Raw genomic sequence first — 12,023 nt, forward strand, 5'->3', positions numbered from 1 at the left:
TTCCTTCTTTTTTTTTTTTTTTTTTTTTGACATTGTTTCGCTCTTGTTGCCCAGGCTGGAGTGCAATGGTGCTATCTTGGCTCACCGCAACCTCCGCCTCCCAGGTTTAAGTGATTCTTCTGCCTCAGCCTCCCGAGTAGCTGGGATTACAGGCATGTGCAACCACGCCTGGCTAATTCTGTATTTTTAGTAGAGACGGGTTTTCTCCATGTTGGTCAGGCTGGTCTCGAACTCCCAACCTCAGGTGATCTGCCCGCCTCAGCCTCCCAAAGTGCTGGGATTACAGGCATGAGCCACCACACCCAGCCTGGATCTTTGTATTTCTACAGTGTTTTTAGTTTAAGGATCATTTACACTTTAGGAGGTTTTTGTTTTTTCTGTCTTTCTTATGTAATAATTGTGGGTGAGCCCTGAAAATGACTCAAGGCCAAAATAATGGGGTTTTCTTGATTATAGTTCCTCATTTTTCCTGGCCACAGGCCAACCCTCAATATCCTCCACCTTTATAAGGAAGACAGCTTCAACCCAGGCCTTAAGGGTGACTCCAGCCTCTTAGTGATCTTTCTTTCATGTTGCAAACTGGACTCTCTCTTCCAACTTTCTAATTGCAAAATTGCTCTTTACTTTTATCGGTTCTTACTACTTCCAACCCAGGTGTGAAAACGTCTTCTTGGACACTCTTATCCCATCTGTAGGCAATGTGTAGGTCCCTCTTTCTCTCATTCTTAGTTGAGGATTGACTCAGTAGACTGCACAATGATGACCATATTTTGAAAGAGACAAAGGTCACATAGCCAAGTCTCTGGTCATTCTCCCAGGCACAATCCCTTCTCTCTGGATTCTGATTAGGGCCAGGCTCATGTGCATGTAGGAGGTGCGGCCATAATTAGCCCATTTTACTAGTTTTGGGAATACCCTTCTTGGTACAGGGCAGGCAGGAAATTAGACTGTGTTATGGCTTTGGTGGTCATATTTTATGAACCCCAAATCTGGAATTGTGCTCTGGCGAGTATAGGGTGCTAATGGAAAAACTGAACAAAATATATGGAAATAAGGCCACCCTGGAAAAGTAATGAGAGTTCATAGTATTTCCTTCCAGTAGCTTGGAGAGAGTATCAAATATCACACGTTTATTAATAATTTTTTTTCTTTTTTTTTTGAGACGGAGTCTCACTGTCTCCCAGGCTAGAGTGCAGTGGCGCCATCTCAGCTCACTGCAAGCTCCGCCTCCCAGGTTCACGCCATTCTCCTGCCTCAGCCTCCTGAGTAGCTGGGATTACAGGTGTCCGCCACCATGCCCAGCTAATTTTTTTGTATTTTTAGTAGAGACAGGGTTTCACCGTGTTCGCCAGGATGGTCTCGATCTCCTGACCTCGTGATCCGCCTGCCTCGGCCTCCCAAAGTGCTGGGATTACAGGCGTGAGCCACGGTGCCCGGCATTAGTTAACAATAACTAATGATTTTTGAGCATTTGTTACATGTCAGGGTCCTGAATTATATATATTATTTCATTTACTCCTCATAAAAGGGTTCTTTCTAGGAGCTAGGGGAGAAAACCAGCCACTATATACTCAATAATAATATTAATGGTAATAATAGTTATTATATATAACAGTTATATATTACATAACATGCTGGCTCTGAATTGAACATATTCTCTAATTTGATTTTTGTATATTTAAAAATAAACACATATATTTCTTTTTTTTTTTTTTTTTAAGAGATGGAGGAGTCTCACTATGTTGCCCAAGCTGGTCTCAAACGCCCCTGGCCTAAGTGAGCCTCCCACCTCAGCCTCCCAAGTAGCTGCCGCCATGTAATCTCAAATTTAAATTTTAAACAAACCCTAGATATTATTATAATCTTAGAGTAGGCTGCTTCTAAAATAGCTCTGAATGATCTTCTTGCTGGTCTTTACATCCTTGTGTAATCTCCTTGAGTGTGGGCTGGACGTAATGACTTACTACTAACTCACAGGATGTGGCAACAGTAATGGGATGTCACATCTGTGATTGGATTACAAAAGACTGTGCCTTCTGTTTTGCTATTACTCTCTCTGGTGAGCCCTCTCTCTTGCTCTTGCTTGCTTGCACTGATGAAGTAAGCTGCCATGTTGTGAGATGCTCTAGGAAGAGGTCCATGAGGCAGGGCACCAAGGAAGGCTTTTGGCCAATAGCTCCTGGGGAACCAAGGCTTTAGGAAGTGAGTCCTGCCAACAATAACCAGGTGAGTGAGGTAGGAAGCAGATCTGTTCCAGGTGAGCTTGAGATGACTGTGGTCTTATAAGAGACCCAAAGCCAGAGGGTTGACCCACAGAAACTGAGATGATAAATGTTGTTTTAAGCTACTGAGTTTTGGGTAATTTGTTATGCAAGACAAGATAGCTAATACATATCTCATTTTATAGATGAAGAAAACGAAGCTTTAGGGTGATGAATCAATGTTCTCCAAATTACACAGTCGGTAAATGGCAGAGCCAAAGCTTTTGGAACATATTAAGTTCTAGGTTCTAGGTTCTGAGTTTAAGTCTGCTTTCTTTTTTTTTTTTTTTTTTTTTTTGACTTTTAGTTGGGCTTTGCCCCCAGGCGGAGTTTCAGTGGCCGGGTCTCCCGCCCCTGCAAGCCCCGCCTCCCGGGTTTACGCCATTCTCCTGCCTCAGCCTCCGGAGTAGCTGGGACCACAGGCGCCCGCCACCTCGCCCGGCTAGTTTTTTGTATTTTGTAGTAGAGACGGGGTTTCACCGTGTTAGCCAGGATGGTCTCGATCTCCTGACCTTGTGATCCGCCCGTCTCAGCCTCCGAAAGTGCTGGGATTACAGGCTTGAGCCACCGCGCCCGGCCTAAGTCTGCTTTCTGATGAGGTTCCAAGTGATTGGGACACTGCAGTTCTAGAAGAATTCTATTCTCTGAAATCCTTGGAGTGTAGCCATGTTTCCAGGAAACTCTGTGTGTGCATGTAAAACAGAGATGGACAAAAGTTTAAATGGTGTTAAGTGCTTTCAGTGGGTCCACTCCCTGCTGCAGAAGAATGGTTGATCCACCCATAGATCTAGTGATAGTAACCAGGAGCTCCAGTCAATAGCGCAATGGCAGAACTGAGAGCTACAGTCTATCCATTTTTACAAGCACTCAAGCCATCTTACCCACAATATGTAAAGCAGGTGGAAGGGGGCATACACTTTTCTTGAGGATGAAAATGAATGCATTTAGTAATGAAAAGGCATAGCGTGGTATTTAAAAATTACACGAGCTCTGGAATCAGATAACAAATGGTTCTGCCTGAGAGACCAGAACACCTCCTTTCACTGATTTTTTTTTTCTTCCCATCCCTGAAACAGAGCCTTGAACTTTGAAACCACAGTGCCTTGTTCCAGCGTGGAAAGCAGCGCAGCACTTCCCTGTGGTGAAAGCACCCCAGCTTGAAAGGGTAAAAACACCTTCTCCCAGATAGTCTCCCTTTGTTTAGCCAGTGCTTTTTGCCAGTGGTCACCTTAAGGAAGTCAAACGGAGGTATGCTCCTTGGTTGGCTGCATGAATCCGTCCTTCCTTGTCAGCTTTGCCCAGAGCAGCAGGCTTTGAGCTCTGGGAGGATTTCCAGGTGGCAGCAGAACAACGGTCCCATAGGCTGGAGCCTGGCATGCTTTCCCTTTTAACCAGTGGCAGAGTCTGCACTTTGCTGGTATAATTATGCAACCTGGTGTAAAGTCCACATGGGTGGCAGTAGGAGGTAGGCGAGGCAGGACGGTAAGCTGGTTCAGCACTCTGATTGGGCTTCTTGACTGTTTTTCTAGCTTTTCTTACCCTTTTCTCTCCTGCCCCCTCATCTCCTCCTCTTCCCTCCTTTTCCCTCCCTTTCTCTCTAATCCCTTCATCTTTGTCAGCCTCCACCCTCAGGGATCCCTAACTCAGGAAACTACGTCTTATCAAATATTTTGGCTTGCCTCCAACTGCTAGTGGCAGGCAGCTCTGGCCCTTGTCTGCTATCTGAGTGATTTTCTTCTCCACCGGTTGTTTATTTCTCTAATCTAGTTGGAATTGGAATCGTGCGTAGAATCCAAAGGGAAAAAATCCAAAAGTAAAAAATGGATCCTTTCTCTAGTGAGACTGCCCCTGTGGGCTAAAATAGAAATGGAAGGAGACTTGGATTCTTCTCCCTTGAAAAGTGACATTATGAAAGAGCAGGAGAAACAGCATTAGTATACAGGAAAGCCCAAGGCACACTATATCACTCCTCAGATATTGGACATCTCTCTGAGTCCTCTGTTTTCTGCTTAATTGGGATTTATAAACGCTATTTTTGCCCCGAGGGTACCTGCCATTATGGTCGTGCCCAAGTGGCTCTGAACAGATACCATCTGCAGGACCTCCACAGCCAGCCATGCAACATGAAGCTGTAGACTCCCAGACTCCAGTGTTCTTGCTTTCTGAGAGGGAGCCCTGAGAATGGTGGAGAAGCACAAAACACAGGAAAGAGAAGAGAAAAGCTGGATGGAGTAATTACATGATAGGGTTACCTTGTGCACGTGAAAGCAAAATGTAGGATACAAGCAATAACCCCTCCGGTATTGCACAGTCTTTGATAACACAATAGCCTTCTGTTATTTCAAGGCATGTTCCTTAAAACCTTCCTTAAGGTTTTCCCACTTCTTACTGGGTTGTAACATATTTATTTTATATGTCCTTTCTTAACTGATATTCACAAAGAACAGGAATGATAGATGTGTGTGTATGAGCAAAAGCGTTTATGCATGCTTTTTTTTCTTTTTTCTTTTTTTTAGCATATGAAATAGCGGCTGACTTTTGTGACAATTTTCCACCTAGTTTTGTGATAGTAATTTTGCTGCGTTCCTAAACTTAGATGGCAAGTCCACTTAACAAGGCTGGCCTAATTCTATGTTCTCTACGGCACCTAGTCACTATGGCTGTGCAAGAGCCATTATTACCCAAAGTACCATAATAAGGGTCATGCCCTGCTATGACGTTATTGTTTCCTATCTGTCAGGACATTAATTGTCTTCTAACTTGCTCTAAAATTGGTAGCACGGCACACTGCCAAGACTAGAGAGAAGCAAGCTGCTGGTGATACATTAAAAGGCTGTGTAAAAGGACATACTGGTATTTGCTTTTTCTTGGGGCATCTTCACATTTGCATTACTTCATATGTTACGGGATGTTAGCTCAGGCTTGCCTTATGTCTTGGCGTCTTTCTTATCATGGTCAATGTCTGATCTTTTCTTCAACTGAATGATTCAGACATCTCTAAGTTATTTTGGCTTTTCCACTTTCCTTTCACAGGCTTTTTGTGAGTCATCGAATTGAATGGGAGGTTATTTCTAAATTGGAAGGTGAGGAAGAGAGGAGGGGGAGGAAAGTTCCGGAAAATAACTAGGAAAAGGCACTTTATTGTTATGTATAGTTACTGGAGGAATAATTTCTGCTTAGTTTGGTGATAGAAGTATGTACTTTATTTAAACTTGACTAAAAATATAGGCTAGAAAATAGACAATATTTTTCTGAATAATAAACCATACAGTTTTAGACTCCTTGTAACTTGCTCTGCAAAGAACAAGGAGGTTAGTAAATAGAAGAAATATGAGACATAGAGTTAGCAGAAAGAAGAAAGGGACAAAGCACAAAATTTCCAAAGTCCACATCCTTGAGGGGAATGCCTCCTTGACAGTGTCTTTTTTTGTATTTTTGAGACGAGTCTTGCTCTGTCGCCCAGGCTGGAGTGCAGTGGCCGGATCTCGGCTCACTGCAAGCTCCGCCTCCCGGGTTTATGCCGTTCTCCTGCCTCAGCCTCCCGAGTAGCTGGGACTACAGGCGCCAGCCACCTCGCCCGGCTAGTTTTGTCGTATTTTTTTTTTTTACTAGAGACGGGGTTTCACCGTGTTAGCCAGGATGCTCTCGATCTCCTGACCTCGTGATCCGCCCGTCTCAGCCTCCCAAAGTGCTGGGATTACAGGCTTGAGCCACTGCGCCCGGCCGACAGTGTCTTTTTTTTTTTTTTTTTTTTTTTTAAAGACAGAGTCTCACTCTGTTGCCCAGGCTGGAGTGCAGTGGCACAATCTGTAGAGACAGGGGTTTCACCATGTTGGCCAGGATGGTCTCAAACTCCTGACCTCAGGTGATCTGCCCAGCTTGGCCTCCCAGAGTGCTGGGATTACAGGCGTGAGCCACTTCACGGCCTGACGGTGTCTTAACCTATCCCTGGGTGTTATGTTTCATGGCCCATGGGTTTATGTATCATAGGTGAAGTTGTGAGAAGGTACATTTAAATCTGATTTAGAAATTGAAAGAGTAATCAGATCAGCATTTCGTTATTTAGGAGCAGGAAAAGTGGGTGGAAAAAAAAAAGAAAAGCAAAAAGCTAATGATGAATATATTTCTAGGAGCACAAGAGTTTTTATAGCAACACCAGATTTCTCAAAAATGCCTACTGTGATTTGTACCCAAGTGAATAAAAAATGCAATCATTTATTCTTGTGCATTGTGCCAAGTGAGGGGACACACAACCCGGCAATTCATTCAATGGCCCTAATTTAGACTGCTAGGAAGAGAGGTTTAGAAAAAAGAAAGAGAGAGAGAGAGAAGCTTTTAAAGTATCTAAAGCTAGTAGGGCTATTTAAGAACTGCTGAACAGAAAAACAAAGTGGCAGTGAGAGGTGGGGGGAAGCAGAATTCTCATTTCCAGAGCATCACAAGGGTATATATAATGTGGCCCGCTTATTAGAAAGTTGCGAACCCGGCGTGGCGGCTCACGCCTGTAATACCAGCACTTTGGGAGGCTGAGGCCGGCGGATCAACTGAGGTTGGGAGTTCGAGACCAGCCTGACCAACATGGAGAAACCCCCGACTCATGCCTATAATCCCAACTACTCGGGAGGCTAAGGCAGGAGAATCGCTTGAACCTGGGAGGCGGAGGTTGCAATGAGCCGAGATAGCGCCATTGCACTCCAGCCTGGGCAACAGAAACTCCGTCTCAAAAAAAAAAAAAAAAAAAAGAAAGTTGCTAATGACTGGTCAATTGGCAGGGGTCAGCCAGGAGTGGATCTGGAAGCTGGAGAACTCTCAATACGCCACTTCAGTTTATTGACGACATTTACAATTGCAACCGAAGTTGACTGATTTCTGCTAAATGAAAGTTTGCGCTTTGCCCTTTAGCATGGAGGCGCCTGGAAAGAACTTCAATGAAACTGGGTGCATTGAGACCAAAGAAAAGAAGAGGACATTTTTTATCTCTCTGATACCTTTCTCCCCAGGGCTTGGAAATACTACTTAAACACAACCTCTGCTGTTGGTGTTTTGTAAGTACTACCCCTATGAGTAAAGCTAGCAGAGATAAGCTTCTCCTTGCAGGAAGGGAGCTGGAGAAGCGGAAGAGTTTACAGAGAAAACTCTACAACAAAGAGTTAACCCTTCCCGGGTAACCACGGATGTGAGCGTCTAACCCTCCTTTGCTTCCACTGCGCAACCAAACTATGCACAAGCGTGAATCAACCTTAGCCGTCACATCTCTTGCCAGTTAGCTTAACAGACACTTTTAGCAGCCTATCATAACTTCGAATTGCCCAACCCTCAACCAACTACAACTAAAGCTTGGGCTAGGACGCGCCAGGTCCGGGCGGGGGCGAATACCGGGTTTAGGAAAAGGGGCGGTAAAGAGCGATGACGGGCGGGTAAATTAAGCCAATCAGAGAGGAGAGCTGCCGCCCCATTATCCAATGGATAGGTTAGAAGTATGAAAGAGGGTGGGCCTGTTGTCATGGGGGAGGTGGTGGCGCTTGGTGGCCACTGGCGGCCGAGGTAGAGGCAGTGGCGCTTGAGTTGGTCGGGGGCAGCGGCAGGTGAGTGCCGGTAACGCGGGTAAGAGATCTGGTGGCCGTCGCGGGGCGGAATCTCCAGCTCAGCACTCCGCAGGCGGAGGTCGGAGGAAGGGGGCCTGGACTTCGGGTCTGGGCCGGGGCCGGGGCCGGGACCAGGGCGGAGGCGGCGGGGGTGGCGGCGAGTTCGCGCTGACTGGGCTACGGGGAGAATGGCTGGGCTTCTGGCTGCGGAGTTCTCCCGAGGAAGGTAGGCTAGGGCCGGACCCACGCGGGTCAGGGCAGGAGGTCCCTTGGGACGTCCAGTTGCTCCGGTCTGGGGCGCTGACCGGCGGCCAGTGTGTGGGGAGTAGGTTATCTGAGGAAACGGAAGCAGCCAGGGTCCCAGAGAAGGGGGTGACCTGTAACGACCTGCTCCGAGGGCGGGGTGTGTCGGGAATACCCAGGACGGCTTGGGTGTCAGGGAGAAGGGGAACCCGGGAAGCCCGGCCGCGGCCCGTGTGGAGAGAGCGGGGTGGGGGGCAGGGGAACTGGGAGTGGCCCCAGTCCGAGGGAGGTAGGAAGGCCGAGGGTAGCTGGGGTCCCGGGTGACAGGGAGCAGACTTGCTCCAAGTAGGGGCGTCTGAGGAAACGCTCGGAGGGGCTTGGGGACCCTCGTGAGAAAAGCGGCTGTCCAAGGGAGGGGGCTCCTGGGGAGATGAAGAGCAGCGGGTCTTCGGAGGGTCGGACAAATAGAGATCTTGCACCGCCTGAGGGAGGAACCGAAGCGCCCTGCGCCCCCATAGTTGAACTGGGATGAGAGACACAACTGGCCTGGCCGCTCCTGGGTCTAAGGATCCCTAGGGGACCAAGAAAGAAGTCCTGGAGGAGTGGCTCGGGTTTGAGACCGGGGTGAGGAGCCAGCAGGGAAGTGGAAGTTCCCTCGGTTGGAGAGGAGTCCTGCAAAATGGGACGGAGATGAGCGGAGGTGGGGGAGAATCCCTATAGGAGGGAGTAGTAGATAAGGTAGAGAAAGTAAGTTGCCCGAGGAGAGAGCAATGGTTTCGTGGAACTGGCTAGGACAGTAGATATATGAGAAATTAACAGTGGAGCCATATAGGTTCACAGGTCTTCAGAAATAGAAGAAACTTCAGTTTCATAATTAATACCAAGATGACATCTAGGACCAGAGAAAAACTCCTAAAAGCGAGGTTAAGTGACTTGTTTTAGAAAAGAAATTTGTTTTAGGACGATGGCAGTAATATTAGGAAATAGGTTCATTGACAGGGTGGGGAATTTGAGAGGGAAAAGGGGAGGAGTAGCTGAACTAAAGGAGTAGAAGTAGATACTTGATCAGAAAGAGGATAGGCATACTCGGCTAAATTGAAAAGGAGTTTGAGTTCTACCACTTAGCTAAGTTTCTGTGCAGTTTCCTCATCAGAATACTAACAGTAATAGTTCCTACTTTATAAGGTGTTTTTTTTTTTTTTTTTTCCTTGTCAGTACTTGTAGAGCTTTTAGGATAGTGAGTGGCACATAGTAGCGCGTACTGGATTGTTAGATAGAAGATAAAGACCTGATTTCTTCAATGGGGTGGCTCCCAGATATTAGCTTGCATCAAAATCACCTGGAGGGCTTGGTAAACTGTAGATTGCTTGGCCCCACCTGGGGGTTTCAGTAGGTCTGGGGTGGGGCCCAATAATTTATATTTATCTCAAATGATGATCACGTTGGTCAGAGGACCACATTTTAAGAACCACTTACTTTAATGAAACCGGTAATAATGGTAACAACTTTAAAATACCTGCCCATCCTGCTAAAGGAACAGGTAGAGGCAAATTGCCCAAAAGATCCTATTATAAAGGATACCCATTTTTAAGCCTGTGTTTTTCAAATTGTGGATTGTGATTTATTAGTAATTTACAAAATCAATGTTGTGAGTTTTTACCAGCATTGAAAATAAAATGTAGAGCAGAATAAACTGACATTGCATTTGGTAAGGAAAAGTATTGTTTTGGGAAACTTTACTCCTACATGTATGTACTAAGTCACAATGTAAAGTATATTTCTTTTTTTGAGTTCCTGGCCAAAGGATAAAATATATTTCTCAGAGTTAAAAAAGTCTGAAAGCTGGGCGCGGTGGCTCACGCCTGTAATCCCAGCACTTTGGGAGGCCAAGGCGAGTGGATCACTTGAGGTCAGGAGTTCAAGATCAGCCTGACCAACATGGTGAGATCCCCGTCTTTAATAAAAACACAAAATTAACCGAGCATGGTGGCGCATGCCTGTAATCCCAGCTACTTGGAAGGCTGAGGCTGGAGAATTGCTTGAACCCCAGAGGCGGAGGTTGCAGTGAGCCGAGATCACACAATTGCACTCAGTCTGGGCAACAAGAGCAAAACTCTTGTATTACATTCCATTAAATTTCTTCAGTTTCTGATTTGGTTCCTCCTGTGTTTGTCTTGTCACATATTGTGTTATGCCTCTGACTCTGGAACTTTTTTGGATATTGAGAATCTTTGGCATGAGAACTTAAGGGAATTTGAGGCAGAGAAATTGAATGGTGTGTCTCAGATGTGGTCCGCTTTTGTTTCACTTGTGCCCTCTTGTTCACCCTTTCTTTTTTTATCACTGTACTGTAAAGCATTGTTTGTAAAAACCTGAGTATACACAGACATATTGACAGTAAACAACACTGAAATGGACTGGCTTGAGAAAATGTCATGTATAGAAAATAAGCAAAAACAAAGGAAGAAACATTGCGAAAAAGAAAAATGAAAAGATATTTCCTTTTTAGAGAGTAAAAATATTAAGTATTTCTTGTCCTTACACTAATATAAAACATATACAGATATTTTTAAAGGAACTAGATATACAATTTCTAGGTCTTTGTAGAGAAAAGAAATAGTAATAATATGTCACAGCAAAATGCACCTGGGATAGAGGCTTAACTACAAAGTAAATCATTTATTAAGCGGGAGGTTTTGTTTTGATGGTTTTCTCCCTTGAGAATAAACTGGATGTGGTACATGTTGTAAACTTGTTTGAGGAACCCAAATGTAATTTGCAGTGTGTTTTTAAAACGAATATGTATGTTTTATCTGTACTTGGTTTGATTTTTCTTCCATTGAAAGCTAGATGGTTTATATTTAGGAGTTGATTTAGATCTGTTTTTATGGCTGTTAAGAACAGAGGAAGCAGTATTGAAAACTGAAAGAGATCCTTGCAGCTTTCTTTAAAATCTTTAATCCAGGGGATTATGTAACCCCTTCATTAATGTTTTATGAAATTGTGAAGAAACTGTTGGTATAGCTTTCAATCAGGATTTTTGGATTTTTTTTTCTCTCTCAAAAATCAGTTTTATTTCAGATTATATTTCCTTAAAATTTTTATTTTCATTTGGAAGACTGCAAAGCATATAACCATTGCATGTGTGAGTTCTAAAGCAGATACAGTCTTTTCACAAAATAAATTTACTACTTTTTTTCTGTGACATAAGTTTCAAGAAGGAAAGCTTTTCGTTTCTTGCATTGAGTTCAGTGGACTATTCCTACCACTAGAGTTGTTGTTTAAGTCATGGTACATTTATATAGATCATTCAGTTCTACACCAAATGATGGAAGAATGAGAAATCCAAATTGAGTGTATGACAAATAGAAAAGTTCATTCTTTGTAATTGAGAACATTGGGCCGTTTGATTACCTGGTTTTAATAGGTGGACTTATTCATCTGATTATACTTATCTAGGAATAGCTTTGATTACGCAAATAATTTTACAGTGGGATTTGGTTATCTGCAGTTGAATAAATGGTGGGCTTTAAATCCCAAAGAAACTATGTGCTCCTAACTATGCTATTTAGTGAGACTCAGTTTCACATATTGAAGTTTTATTTAGGTAAGTGATTTTAAAAAGTGGAAGTTCAATTAACACTAGTTAATTAAGTTTATTTTCTATTTCAGAGAAGTCTTGTCTTATTTTATAAGTCTCTGATCTACTTTTCTGCTTCCTGCTCTCCAACTCGCCGTACAATAAATTCTAATAGAAATGTGGGTAACTGAAAATCTAGTTCTGTAAAAGTATAAAACCTGTATATGTAGTTTTTTAGTTTGCTTCAAAACTTCCTAAACTAATTATCTTTAAGAAAGTATTTTATGGCCGGGCGCGGTGGCTCAAGCCTGTAATCCCAGCACTTTGGGAGGCCGAGACGGGCGGATCACGAGG

The 12,023-nt window shown here is 44.2% G+C and overlaps 1 protein-coding gene across 17 annotated transcripts in view; it reads left to right on the plus strand.

Annotated features, from left to right (window-relative positions):
• The first annotated feature begins 1,214 nt into the window (after positions 1-1,214).
• NUMB (NUMB endocytic adaptor protein) overlaps positions 1,215-12,023 on the plus strand; it is a 199,167-nt gene continuing 188,358 nt past the window's right edge. For 12 of the 17 annotated variants that reach the window (XM_021941363.2, XM_017961342.3, XM_017961348.3 and 9 more), the window contains exon 1: positions 7,723-7,846. The gene's annotated coding sequence lies outside the window, so the exon portion shown is untranslated. Of the gene's footprint in view, positions 2,227-3,337; positions 3,427-7,722; positions 7,847-7,903; positions 7,926-12,023 lie in introns of those variants that run through there. The other 5 variants (XM_031668005.1, XM_017961343.3, XM_009211908.4 and 2 more) reach the window with 5 other exon arrangements.

The sequence above is a fragment of the Papio anubis genome, chromosome 7 (assembly GCF_008728515.1).
Source record: "Papio anubis isolate 15944 chromosome 7, Panubis1.0, whole genome shotgun sequence".
NCBI classification, from domain to species: Eukaryota; Metazoa; Chordata; class Mammalia; order Primates; family Cercopithecidae; genus Papio; species Papio anubis.